The following is a 15,425-nucleotide window of genomic DNA, read 5'->3' as shown; positions in this document are numbered from 1 at the left end:
CACTCATTCACGCCAGACTGTATCTATTTCTCCCTCTCCCTCTCTCACTCCTTTCACTACTTCTGACATTTGTTCTCTCCCCACACACACATTTTCTTTTTTGCACAGTCTTACATGTTCTCTCTCTTTGTCTTCCTCTCTGTTCCTTGCACCTTCCACAGCTGATTCGCGTGTTATTCAGCAGGACCAGGCATTGCAGGCACTGCAAACGTTTCCAACGTACACTATTATTCAGAAGTCTGGAATCACTGCTTCCAATAATATAAAAAACTTTTATTGCAGGTACATGTCTAAAATGGTTCTAGTACGATGTTAATATTCTAAAGGTTTCAAACTATTTGTAGGAAGCTGCAGAAATGAAGGACTTTTAAATGATAAACAGAGCTGTAGATAATTCTACAATCTTTGAGAAAGCTGTATGACCAAGTATTAACTTACTTATACAAAAGGTTGGGAGCTCTGGTCAAATGATATGTTAAGTCTATTTTCTACATGAAAATAAGGGTGCATTTATACTTCACTTCCCTTAGCAGAAAATGTCTGTGTTTACATGCAAAGATTTTTGCGATTATATATTAATATTGAGGTGTTTATCTGCTCGCTGTACTCAACAATCTGATGATCTCCGTTTACATGCACACCACAACGAATCCGGCCCAAAATGACGCGCATGCGTAGAGAACCACTTAGTGTAGACGTTACCATGACAGCGAGCAGCGCGTGAGTCCAGTGAGATGAGCAGCAGTGAGTTACCTGAGTTTCAGCTGGCGCGCCTGTGTTTTTAACTGCTTTAAAATTATGGCAGCTTCAGGAAAATGTACTTCACATGTGCTTATTAAAGAAGGGATGAGAGGAAGACGTCGTGTTCTGAGGCATATAAGCTGGACGCCCGTCTGACTGCCGTCTTTTAACATTCACAACATAAACTTCGTCTCCTCTGCAGACCAGTTTCTGCTCCCGCCATGGAGAACATTAATAAACGTCCGCTATGAAGTGAACGCACATGCGCAGAACGTACTTAAACTCTCCGATTGTGAATGTCATCAGATTCAGGCGTTTACGTGGCTATTCTTCTTCTATTTAATGGATTATTTACAGGATTACCCACCTCGTTCAATCGAACAGAAATTGTATTCCGAATGGCCTCAGTCGGACTAGTCTATTCCAAATGAGGTGTTTACATGGACTTATTCTATTCCGATTAAGATATTAGTCAGATTATTAACGGATTATTAGGCTGCATGTAAACGTGGCTAATGATACACAGCTGCATTTTAGTTCTGGTTTGCTTAGCATTCACACTAACATATTTAACCTCAAACCAAAAGATGTAAACAAAAGTCATACGAGTAAAAGGTCACAACTGATGGGGCAGATTTTATGATGATAATGTCCACTGAACTTTCTAAATCACGCTGTTCTCTGTCCTATCTGGGCTCACTGGTTTTATTTATGTCTGGTTTTATCTGTCTTGTGATATTAGAGCAATAAGCCACAAGACTCCCTGCATTACAGTGGTTTGTATGACTTAAAGCAGGGTAAAATCCTTGTAACAGCCCCGAGGGGGCTTACTGCTTTTACATAACTGAGAAATCTTGCTGCCTCAATATATAATTTATGTGTGCCATCAAATGTTCACATTGAGTATTTTATAATGACTTTAAATGTGCCTCAGCCTCGTTTAAAACCCGAAACTCTCTCTTCTATAATCACTGATTCAGAACTAAAGAGATGATAAAACACATCCATGTGTCAAAACAGGATCAGAAACTCGTCTTTTACACAAATCAAAGAAGTTATGCAGAGTAGAGAGGATGGTTCGCTCTGTCTTTATTCCCATCTTTGGTCTGTACTGCGTTCATGCTTCAAACGAACCACACCAAGGTTCAAGGTTCATACTCTACAGACAACACACGTCTGCACATTGTGGTGCACAATTACTGTTTAGCTGAATTTAACATATTGAGGGAAAAAAAAAACTAAATGTGCAAAAGATATTTTGTTTTCTAATATCATAAACTCAGCTCAAACTAACATCAAACTTTCAAAATTAGCAGAAAAATGCCATATTTGAGTGTGCGCCCTGTAACGGATGTGTTAACTTAGTCTCACTTAGAAAGTCAACAAAACACGTAATTTGACCTGGGATGTTTAAACCTTTGCATATGACTGTATATATTTATAGCATTAGTGTCCAAGAATGCCTATTATTCGAAAAGTGCTGACCAGTTTTTGCTGATCAAATAGCTGTTCACAGTAATTTCGCAACAAGGCATCACTGTGAATAGATAATTACAGTTCATTATTCGATAACATCTGCTTTTTTTCAACTTCAAAATGCTTCAAATTGTAAATAAACCATTGATTTACCTTTTGGTGTCGAGTTTGTAACATTTAAATCTACACTGTATAAGTTGTGAATATTATGCTGTGTAATGTAATGCAATCAACAATGTGCAAAAACATACATACAGTCATCATTATTCATTTGAATTTTCTTCAGAATATTGTGAGAATACTGAATCTCAAACTCAGTATCAAGAATTGAATTGTAGGCTGTATCGCTGCACTCTAATGACTGTGATTCCAAACTTCTGAATGGTAGCATACACACAACACAAGTGTTCTTGAATGTTCCTAAATGCAGAGTAGTGAGCATGTTTTACTGCATTACAATACATTCAAATGCTTCCAGCATTTCAAACAAAAAAACAGCATTTAGAAAACTCCATTAATGCTTCTGATTGAAGAAGCAAGAAACATCTGGACTTATGAGGGAATGAGGTTACCCATTCAAAACAGTCAAAGCTCACATCTAAGACATGAACTTGCCCTTGTTTTGGTTAGATTTCCATTTAAAAATGTGGAAAATAGTTCAAAGCAAAGCAGTGTGGTTGCTAGTCCTAATTTAGGATGCACTGCTCTTATTTTGTTAATTGTAGGTCTCTCAAACTGGGTTTCCATGTCATACACAAGCGCTCCACCCACAACTCTGAAAAGACCCTGAAATGTCTCCCGTCCTCCATATAAAATCTGACCACAAATCACACGGATGGCATTTGACTCAAATAAACTTGCCCTTTGACTTTTTGTTGAACATTGCAGGACACATTTTAATGAGAAAGGTGGCCTGTTTTGTTTCGTCTTCTGCAGGCTGTCGTCTCTCCCAGCAGATGTCAGTGTATCCTGAATTGAAGTGATCACAAAGGTGAAACTACATTACCCACAAACTTTCTCTGACTCACAGGCAAAAGCAGAGGCATCCAGCACATCAGTCAGTGTTTCATATTGACAACCACATTTTGTAGTATCGAAGGGATTCCTCTACAGCCCACAGTATAAACCAGAGCTTATTACAGATCCACCTACAAGAGTAATGCAAAAGTCAGAGACCACCCTTCATTTATGTCATTTCCAGTCAAAACTGCGATTAAGTACATTTTTTTTCATTTCTCATTTTTCATATTTCTGAAGAGACTGGATATAAGATGACCCACTTCTTATAGGGGGAAGTAAAAGGTAAATAAGTAAAAAATTAGAAGTTTCAAGCAGGGGTAAAGAAAAATGAGACTCCTAACAACCACGCAAGACCTGGTAGACCACCAAGACTATTACTATCAGATAAACAGCACTTAAAGTTTACATTCAGTATATCTCACATTTAGGACGTATTCATTGTTTATTTAACAAATGCGTGTTTCACAGTGAAATATCGGTGTGTCTGCCAAAGAGCTTAGCATACTTCTTGCGAAACAAAGCTCTTCAAAGTTGTCCATCTGTGTTTCATGGCACGCCTCTTTTTTACCGACCAATCAAAGGCTTTGTCGCATAGTGTTTTTCTTCTACGGAGTTCTCCTAGCTGCCGTGTGCGCGACAAAGCTAACAAAGCCTCTGTGCGACGTCTGCGGTTGTTCGTTTTCTCCGCAATTACGTCACATTGTTCGCTGAAGCCAGGTGAACGTCGTCTCCACAAGAAGTATGCTGAGGCCTTATGACTGAACTTGGAGGTTTGGACAAATATCCCTGCAAATTTCCTTGAAAAACTGAAAGCAAGTCTCAAAAAAAGAATGGAAGCTGTAATAAAGACAAAAGTGGGCAATTAATGAAAAATAAATAGCTTGTAACTAATGGCCATTTTGACTGAAAAATTAACTAAATGAAGCGTCTCTGACTCTTGCACAATACTGCATACCACACATATCAGACTGATTACGTCCACTGACTACAAAATCCCTTAAATAAGCTGGCATGGCTACAGAATAATAGGTGTGCTGTGCGGTATATGTATAAACAGATAAACAAAAGAGATAAAGAGAGAGCAAGAGAGCGTGTGTGGGTGTGTGTGTGGGTGTGTGTGTGAGAGAGAAAGAGAGAGAGAGAGAGAGAGAGAGAGAGAGAGAGAGAGTAAAGGGGCTGGAAGAATGCTAAAGGCTAGTCGACAGTCATCCAAGCCTTGTCTGACAGCTGTGCAGCAACATGCCCCCTCTCTGATAGGACAGTGATGACATCATCTGTGTCTGATTACACTCTGACTCTGGCAGTGCAGGACCCTCTGACCTTCTGACCAGGGAGATTAGCAGGCAGCTTTCAGCCTTAATGTAAAACGCTAAGTGCACTGAGACTCAAGATAGAAAGCATGCAATGTGATTTAACACCTTTGTTAACATAGCACACGTATCAGGTTAACATGAACGGACTGGTCACTGCACTCTCCATACTGTGGTCAACGCATGGTCAATTATCCTGCTACCAATTAAGGAATAATGACGCGGCACAGATAAACAAATGAAGACTGGTTAGAAAAGATGCTCTTTCAAAGACGTTGTAGTTCTACTGGAAGAAGAAGGGCTGTGATTGGCTACGTGTGAAGAGCTGATGGAGAAAGAAGAAGCCAGATTTTCACAGAGAGCATCCAAGATCATTTCTATCACCTTCTAGAACTGCACTCAAGATATACACCTGATTGCACAAGACAAACAATTCTCATACAAATATACACCGATCAGGCATAACATTATGACCTTGTTTCTAAAAACTCTAGCAGCACTGCTGTGTCTGATCCACTCAGACCAGCACAACACACATTAACACACCACCACCACATCAGTGTTACTGCAGTGCTGAGAATGATCCACCACCCAAATAGTACCTACTCTGTGAGGGTCCATGGGGGTCCTGACCAGTGAAGAACAGGGTAAAAGGGGGCTAACAAAGTATGCAGAGAAACAGATGGACTACAGTCTGTAACTGTAGAACTACAAAGTGCACCTATACAGTAAGTGGAGCTGATAAAATGGACAATGAATGTAAAAACAAGGAGGTGATCATAATGTTATGCCTAATCGGTGTATATTTCTGAGGTCAACCTAATATTGTGAGTACTGTGAATCGTGAAAAAGTTTTCAAGTATCATGACATCATATTTTCACCATATTGCCCAGTCCTAATATATACACACAACTATACGAGCTTACATCACTCTGAACTCAAAGCTGAATTCCCTGTCCTAGGCCGCTGCTGTTGGAGAGTGCCTAGGGCTCTTTGATTCACTCACAGCTGACCCTCGTGCCATATCATTACACATACTTATCCTCGTGGAGAGCATGCAGAGCTGGGTTTTACAGCGCTTCACTGTGCAGGTCATTTCAGTGTGTGGCAAAACGCTGGATAACATTCAAGGAATAAATGTGAAAGAAAATTCCCCTCGAAGTACTTTTTGCAGCGTTGCAGGTAATACAGTTCTACAGCTAAAGAATGGGACTCAAAAGCATTTCAAGGATGAGTGCAAATATGTGGCCACATAATAGGGCTGCTCAATTCTGGCAAAAATCATCATCATGATTTTTTTGGTCAATACACGATTATTTAATACGATTATGAATTGACTTTGGAAACATCATGCTTTTACTGAACTTTAAAAAAACATCTTTTTAACAGTGGATTTCCTTGGATTTTAAATATAATTAAAATGCAAAACAAATTTAAATTATAAAAATAAATAAAGAAAATAAATAATATATAAATGTATATACACATCTAAATAAATAATAGAAAATAATCAATTAAAATAGATCAGAATAAATAAGATTCCACAACCTACTGAAAACTACTAAACATATATGAAAATATCAAATAAAAATAAAGTAGATCAAAATTATTAGATGGGTTTGGGCTTTTACTGAGGGGTAGTAAAAGTTCACCTCAGTAAAAACAGGGGTGCACTGGATTTATAAGATATAATATATGTTTTCATCATTGAAGCCAAAATCATAACTGAAAATAAAGCTGATTAATCATCCAGCCCTGCAACATACAGAATTTAGGCAATTCCTAAGGTTTAGCTTTAGTTAACCAGATTGGAGAACCATTAAATTAACCAGCTAGCATTTCATCCCCAAACCCTGACATGTGCTTTATTAACCTGACATTTACACAGGATTAACAAAACAGCTCAACCTGGCTTAAAAGATTTCATGTTATTAATCAAATTCCCAAAGAAAGAGTACATTGGCAGCCAATTCTAACCCAAATCAAATTGTTTTTTTGTTTTTTTTTAAACTGGGTGCCTTAAACTATTACATTACTTAGGTAAAGCAATATAGCTTGACTGCTACGAAAATAAAGCTCTGAATCATTTTCCATATATTGTCCTTTGAGACACAACCAGTCATCAAGTACTTGCCATTTTCGACCTAATTGGCCACTAGAGAGTGAAATGAAAGAAGGCCAATTAAACTGTCTCTGGAATCACTGTGGCACCCAGAGTCAGGATCAGAAGCACAACCAGTGGAGCCATGGGAGCTGCTATGAGCTACGCTTGTGCAGAAAGTCAAGTCCATGCTCACCAGTTTTGGATGAGTTAGTACAGCCAATGCCTTATTACCCTGTTCTTCAATGGTCAGGAACCCCAAAGGACCACCACAGGGCAGGTATTATTTGTGTTAGTGTGTGTTGTGCTGGTACGAGTTTTTAAACACCTCAGTGTCTGAGACTGAGAATAGTCCACCAACCAAAAATATCTAGCCAACAGCGTCCTGTGGGCAGCATCCTGTGACCGCTGATGAAGGACTAGAGGATGACCAACACAAACTATGCAGCAACAGATGAGCTGCTGTCTCTCACTTTACACCTACAAGGTGGATCAGCAAAGTAAGAGTGTCTAAAAGAGTGAACAGGGAGTGACCTGCTGTCACATTTTCCATAAAATCAGCATTTCACTGACTTGTTACTCTTTATATTTTCCCTGTTGTCTCATGATGAAACATAATAAATACCCAAAATGATTTCATTATTTGAATACTAGCACCTTGAATGCTTAACTGAGAACTCGAGTACTCATGCGCATCCCTAATAGAAACTATAGAACAGACCCCAAAATCAAAGACCCTTTTGAAACCAGAAAGAAGATGCACAGATGCATTTGCACTATCTCATACTGATGGTATATCTAAAATGTAGTAAAAGTGCAGAGTCATAGCATTTATGGCATTAACTCACATTCGCTGGCAGAGAGAATCTGCAGGGCCATCTTTTCTTATCCTCAACATCAAGCACAGCTTGGCTGCAGGCATCCACCACCGCACAGAGCTGCTGCAGAGAGGCCTAGCTCCATAGAAGCAGAACACAGCAAAGGCTCACTCCATCTATCCACTCCCTTCTCACTGCTATCTCCCCCACACATCACAATCCTGCAGTCAATACAAGGGCCCCTGCACGCAGCTCTGTGGCAGGGCCCATTATGAGATCACGGTGCGCCACTGGACCAGGCCTGTCCTCTCTGGGAGATGATTGGTCTGGAGGGTGTAAGGGGGCGGGGCGGATCAGTCGATGATGATTATCTGAGCATCATAAATTGAGACCTTGCAGCTATGCATGGATGCTCTCGAGGAACAGGGGAGCTTGCAGGTCCTCTCTGTATGGCCCACTAGGAGGTTTAATGTGAAACTGCAAATGAGTGAGCTGCTCTTGAGGGGGAGATAATCAAAGGGTGAAATTTAAAAGGTTTGGGCTTTCCTTTCAATTGTACTAAAAAATAATATTCAATTTTTGGGAGCTTAGAGCTTTGAGCGTGAACATCACAAATGCATTATTAATTCAGGTTAAATTAATAATGAAAGCAGAGATGGCCTTTTCACACTTTTTCCTGTTTGCATAATGGCACTAGGAAGCCCTAGACACCTCTGTCCCTTGCAGCAGTAAATCACACTAAAGGATATAATCAACACACAAGCCTCAGCCTATTAAATGATGCCCAAAATGCAGCTAAATATGGCTGGACCCCCCAGAAGTCCTTCACAGAAAGCGAGGCGTCCTTCTCCTTGCAACCCCAGGAGGAATCTCCTTTGAGAACAATTACAATCTTCTCTTTACACAGGGTAAACACGCTAAAATTAGCCATGCCGTGCGAACGCCAGGGTACTGTTCAAACACATGGGGGTCAATTTGCATATGGCAATTTTATGCATAAGCTAGTCAGCAAAGTCTTTCTTTCAGTAAGCAGGTGGGCCTGGAGAAGCAGCCCAGGAAGCAAGATCAATACAGTGGAACACAAAAATCTGAGAGGATCAATAAACCACTGCTCAGCATCGTCCATCAGGGTGAGGATGTTATTGTTGAAATAACACCCAAGAGTAAAAACCCTGAAAGTACAACCAGGGATTTAGAACAATGTGTTAAAGGGAAATTCTACCAATATTTCAAAATTTCTGCAGAATTGAATCGTTTAAGATTTAAAGTGCTTTGCTATGAGAAGGTTAATTGTAGAGATACTCATATGGATTTCTTTACAGTGGTGGTGATGGGAACCAAGGGTCAGGGCTCTGACTTACTTTGTTTACGACTGAATTACGCAGAAATTTTGAAAAATTGGCAGAATTCCCCTTTACCACTCTTAACAGTGTTCCATGGAGTGGCTCATTTACTAGGCTACATCACACCCTCCTCCTTGTTGACCTTCCCTGGAGGCAACCCAGGGGTTGATAGGCATCAGCGGAGTTTTATCCGGGTCATGGCACCAATGTGACAGGGATGGGATTCCAACTTGTGCTCACTAAGGGTGAGGCTGCCTGAAAGACAAACGCTCAAATAGAGCATCGACAGACAATTCATAGAGAGGCTTGTACTTAACAACGCTACAGTACACACTGACTGGTTGATAATCAAAGTGATTTCTATACTATAGTGCATGATGACATTATTCTCTCACACGGTTTGAATGCAAGTGTTTAAATAAATAAGTTACACCCCATGCAGATTACCCGAGGCAGTGTTCACAATAACATCCCCTTTACAGCATGCACAGAGAACACTGTTTATGCACAGAAACTGAAATATTCTGCTGCTTTGCTTTTTTGCCTCATCACTTTACCAAAGCTAAAACCTCTAGAAGGTGAGGAAAACCGGGCCCAAACCAACAGCCTATTCAGCACTCACATTAGGCTGACGGTGGGACACTATTGTTTGGGTTTTGAGAGCACTTCCGATCGAGAGGTCCATGTGAAGCAGCCTAATCTGCAATCTGTCTGGAGCTGCCTCACAACTAAACAGTGTGGTGAGGGTCAACAGGCTGTCCAAACACAACCACGGCCCTGCCTAAAGACAACAGGCCTACAACAACAGCAAGTCCAGCCCAAGCTTAGCGCCAAGCCCACTGCCTCTTTGGCATGAATGGAAAACCCAAGTTGGAGCCAGATGTGAACTAAACTGTCTCGTTAAGTAATAATTATTCAAGTCAGATAAATTAGTCAATTGATTTTGATGTACTACAATATCTTTCACTTATAGTACTGCACAGAAGTCAGAGACTCCTCTTCATTTATTTAATTTTCAGTCAAATTCTTCATTTCTCAGTTTTAAAGGGAAGCAAGCTTTTTTTTCCAGACTAATCCTAGTCTTGGATTAAAAGGAATTGGGAGAACTTTGTAGGAGAATCACCAGAGACAGTGTTTTAAAGCAGCATGTTCACTCCTCTAAAGAGCAAAACTACCCTCTCAGCAATCTCAAGGGATCTACGTCTCGAGTGCTGATTAAAAATGAAGGACTCCAGTGTCTCTTCCTAATCACTTTCCAGAGTATAAGAATGAACTATGACAGCATTCTTCCACTAAGCAGTGCGATACAGTACAGTTACAAATCTGTGATCAAGCACTTTGTTGTCATTTATACTGCCACATGAACCACACCATACCTGACTACCTGGGCTCAAACTTATCCTTCTTCTAGGGGCATGCGCCAAAATGGAATGTGTAGGCAGAGCTAGAAACAGTGCAGAACACTGATTGGTCAAACACAACCATCACAAAAACATGTGGCATGAAAAAAACACTAGCTAGCCAGAATCACTGTCTGTGTTTGCTAAAACCAAATGCAGAGTAAAAGGTAAATAAAAAAGCTTGCGGCATGACATACAGTAACATGCAACCAACTTCTAAGACTGAACTTTAGAGGTATGGAAATATACCTCTGCAGATTTGTCAATATATGTATCAAAGTTTGAAAATTTCTTGTCACAAGTAGAAAAACTAATTCATGCATTTATCTCCAGCAGACTGGACTACTGCAATGGTCTTTTCACTGGGTTTCCCATGACCACAATCAGACAGCTACAGCTTCCTCAAAATGCAGGTGCTAGAATGCTTACGAGAACTGAGAAATCTGAGTACATTACTCTAATCCTCAAGTCACTGCATTGGCTACCAATTAACTACACAAATGACTTTAAAGTGCTCTTAACTGTACATAAATCACTGAATGGTCGTGGACCAAAATACATTGCTGATCTGCTTCAAGTATACGAAAGGAACAGGCCTCTCTGATCACTCGGGACCGGTCAGTTAGTAGTGCCCTAGACTCAGAACCAAATACGGTGTGGCTGCCAACTGCTGGAACAAACTCCCACATGGCTCCAAATGTAGACATCTTTACGGCCAGTTTAAATACATACTTGTTTTCCTGTTCATCTGTTTAGCACTGCACTTTATCTCAATCACTGTATCTCTACAATGCCCTTCAATTTTCACTATACAAAAACTATTTCTGCAAATGCCTTTCTAAAGTGCTAGATCTCACGACGTCATAAGCTTTATTATTTAACATTACTTAATATTATTATTTTTCAGTATCTGTGTGAAGCACTTTGGATTGTCGTTTGTGTTTACTGTTTAACACTAGATCTGCATGAGAAATCATGTGAACACTCAAGAGAACCCCGCCTACTGTCATGGTTCTGTTATAAAATGAGAAATGGACACAAGTATACAATCAAGCTCTTGGTTCAGATTAGTAACCATACTGCACTGTAACATACTGCCCAGTGGAAAATGCTATAAGTTTTGAGTTTTTATAAGTTTCAAACTAAGCAGGATTCTGTGTTCTTATCTCAAGTTTGGTAATTCCCATATGCCTTACACATATGTGGACACCTGAACATGCAGTAAATGCTTCCAATCTTCTAGGAAGGCTTTCAGTTAGATTTCAGACTTTTTGCGGGGATTCACTTCCATTCAGCCTCAAGGCCATTAGTAAGGTCAGTATTAATGTTCGATTATGTCTTTCTATGCTGTAACTTGCAAACTTCCCTTCACTGGACGTGAGAGGCCTAGATCAAACCATGAAATAATAATTCAATAAGCCATGAGAGGCTGGTGTTACTGCGGGGTAGAGTGTTTTTAGGAACAATGCGAAGCGGAGTGCCTAAAACTCTAAGACATGTAGTTCCTTTAGTGTATGAGATTGTTGCCAAGCAAGCATTGACCGCTAAATGAGGAGAAGAACGTTCAGTTGCCTGTCACTGTATACTGCGGTCATTTCATGAACTTTTCCACTTTTCTGCAGATAACAATGAACATTTGATAACATAGCACTGTTTAACCTCTTGCTCACCAAATTACTACCACAAGTCTTATACAGCACCTCTGCAACGATGCCTCTCTTCCCACGCTGGGGCTGAATCTCAAACGACTCCATGCTCCCTACATAGTGCACTTAGACTGTAGAAGGTAGAATTTTAAGACTTCCACAGCACACTATTTAGGGAGTACAGAGCCATCTGGGATTCAGCCTGGGTTTGACACTACTTCTGACCAAAACATGAACGTTTGAAACGCATAAGCCATTCAGGTGACATTCTTTAGACTTTTAAACTGCCGTTTCACAGTTAATCGTACCACAAGTACTATACTTAATTCAAGCCTGTGATATTAATGATGGAGCTGTTTAGGCTGTTAGCTATCTTTCAGTTTGTTATTGATCTGACTAGCCTGGTTCTAGTTAAGCCCCTCAGTTAAAAAAAACAGGTTCTTACTTCATCAGTACACTTGGTGGTCCAGCATTGGAGTCAAAGATTATTCTATTAACAGCATAAGGATTTTTCGTACTGTGGTGCAGTAATACAGTTCAGTTGTTGTGAGGCGGTCATTGGTGTGCATATATCACGCATTTTACAGCGGCTTCGAACAGTGCTCAGCCAATCAGAGTTTAGGACTGGAGCTATCTGTTTTATAACAACCCGTTATTCCTCCTCCACCAAACTTTACAGTTCACACTATGTATTCAGGTATGTAGTGTTCTTCTGGCGTCCAATAAGCCCAGCTTCATCCATCAGATTGACAGATGGTGAAGCATGATTTTACACTCCAGAGAAAGTGATTACACTGCTTTGGCAACTGGAAGCAATGGGCATGGTTGGCACCCACTAAGGGGTGTCCAAATACTTCTGTAACGCCATGTAATCAATCACTCAGTCAATCAATCTATCAATCTATCTATCTATCCTATAAGGTTTATATTTAATGCAATTGGTCCCCAACTTTTACAGAACAGCCTTAGTGAAATAAAATGACAGTTTATCACATTTTAGACCTAAATAGCCACTTTCCTCCTTGGACTCTTATAAGTCCTACAACAGGGGTGTCTAATCTCACCTGCAAAGGGCCTGTGCAGCTGCAGGTTTTCATTCCAAACAAGCAGGATGGCACCTAATTCTACTTTTCAATCATTTGGTCTCAGTTTTCAAACAGCTGATCAGGTTTGCTCCTGCTTTGTTGAATTGAAAACCTGCAGCCACACCCTTTGCAGGTAAAACTGGACACCCCTGTCCTAGAATCTCTCTGATAGTGAAGCAAAACACAGACCTGACCTGGAAAACTGTCCAGTTCGCCCATTTATCACACATTTATAAACTGTACAGACAGGCTGTCTGCTGTTCTGGTGTGGCAGGCATCGTTCTAGTCAGCTGTCAGTTCTCACCATAATGTTGTTCCTTTTTTTTCTGCTGGCACATTTTTCAGTTTCAATTTAATTTGTTCTTTTTGTGGGCTTATGTGGCAAAAGGCAGAAAAAAGGCAAATAACGCTCTGACACATGTATTATAAATTAGTGCTTCGTGTTCCGTTAGCTTCCCATTTTTCCAATATAAAAGTCAGTGTTAAAATATACACAAATGCAGAAAACGAGATGGGAAGAAAACAGTAAAAAACACTTCTTCACATTCTTACTGTTACTATTTGGCCTTAATGAAAGCTTCAGATGGCTCAACAAGATATTCAAGTTAGCCTCTTTCCAAATGCAGTGTTTTATTTAACTGAATAATTTGCTTTCGGCTTTCAAAACATCTCTGAATAGCGTTTTTCACCTGCTTAAGAAGCCCTCCGGATACAAGCCTGACACTTAAAGGTTTGTCCTTCGCTGCAGAGGCTGAAAGAGACGCTCTGGTGCTTTCAAGCCCGGTCCAGACCAGGCCAGCAGCTTTGGCGGTCTGATTGGCAGTGACGGTCTGGTAAAGGGCTTTGGCAACTTACACAAAGGCCTCCTCTAGAGAGCTTCTTTGTGCAAATGTTCTCCCTGCGGCCCAGAGAGACCAGCCGAGTCCGGCCAAGCTCAGTATGAGCGTAATACACTTCAGTCTCCAATTAGAGAAGGGCCTTAACACTGCTGGGAATGCGGCAGAACCCGGTGCTGGTGTGTCCATTCATTGTTAATGTACACCTCTCCATTGCTTATGACTTTAGAAGTGCTCCAGCTATAATCGATGGAAAGGATTCCAGTCTAGATATGCAATTTATAAAACATAACAAGGGTTATTTTCACCAATTGTATTTCTTTATTTAAAAAGAAAAGTAACATTGATTTTAATTTGATGAGACCTGAAAGGACTGTGCGGTCATTTGTAATGACGATCAGCTCTATTTAGCTGTTAGGCAACCAGCATGAAAGGAAAAACAGGCCTAAATTGAAGGTGACTGCCACCAAAAATGTGGTAGTGATAAGGCATGAATTTGAAAAGTATAACATGTCCTGCACCTCTGGATATTTTTAGACATGCTTACTTAACTGCTTTAGCATTCAGCATCGCTGAAGGGAATTTGCACAGCTAATTGAAATTCTCCATGCAGCTCAGAGAGCACAGAGATAAACAGTATTTCTCACTTAACTGGCGTGGCAGTGTTATACAAACACAAAAAAATCATGCAGATTGACTCTGAAATATTCACATGGCCCAAGACACCAGGACAAGAATATCCCTAAAAATACCCTGGGAGTTAGAAACACTGGACCAACGATAAACAGTGAAGATCCATCCAATTTAGTCATTTCTAATATACTATATACCATATTTTTATACCCGGCAACAGCAACTAAAGCCTAACAGTAATCCGCTGGTGCCCAATACAGGGTAATTTCCTAAAATCAAACAAGCAGAGTGAAAGGCATCATTAGGTCCAACCACTCTAAGACCATTTGGGCTCTTCTCTGTGGAGCTGTAAACATAATCAAGCAAAATGAACCCCACATATACTTCACGAGCTTTCACTTCTTTTATTCCATTAGTTCAGTATGGCATCAGCCTTTTTAGAGGCCATTTGTCCAACAATTGTTAGTTGAATTGGCATGACTGGATGAACTACAGGGCAGTTCACTTGATAAGGACAGCTAAAAGTATTGATGCTACAGCTGTATGTACAAATGGATTCTTACTGAGGAATTCTAGAGCACATCTGGAGTGGGTCAAGGTGAAAACTGGTTTGAAAATAATTTGTACTGTGATAGAATTAAACTACCTCTAGAAAAAACTATGAAGACCATCAATACCTAGATTTGAGACAGATACAGATTAACACAAAAGGAGATTCATAAAACATATCCAATTTACTATTAATAATTAAAAATAATTAAAATCAGAAACTGCAATAAACAATTCTTCCTCCAAGCAAGATTATAATTTCATAAACAGCACAACAGTCATTAATAACTTGCCACATTAATACAGAATTCGGTGGATGACTGCAGCCATCAGTATGTGGAGTATTTCACAGCCTCTCAGCTAATCTCTCAGACTGAAAAAAATACAAATATATATGGTAGAGATACAACTCTGCTGCTTTGTCATGCTTTAAAAGACGAATGCTGAAATCTGCTGGGATTCCCAG

General features: G+C 40.1%; 1 protein-coding gene across 1 annotated transcript in view; it reads right to left on the bottom strand.

The window, feature by feature from the left end:
* Nucleotides 1-15,425, bottom strand: part of triob (trio Rho guanine nucleotide exchange factor b) — a 183,585-nt gene that overhangs the window by 151,712 nt on the left and 16,448 nt on the right. The gene's annotated exons all lie outside the window — the stretch shown is intronic.

The sequence above is a fragment of the Colossoma macropomum genome, unplaced genomic scaffold (assembly GCF_904425465.1).
Source record: "Colossoma macropomum unplaced genomic scaffold, Colossoma_macropomum, whole genome shotgun sequence".
Classification (NCBI taxonomy): domain Eukaryota; kingdom Metazoa; phylum Chordata; class Actinopteri; order Characiformes; family Serrasalmidae; genus Colossoma; species Colossoma macropomum.
The sequence above is the reverse complement of the archived record's forward strand: the minus strand, read 5'-3'. Positions and strand labels throughout refer to the sequence as shown.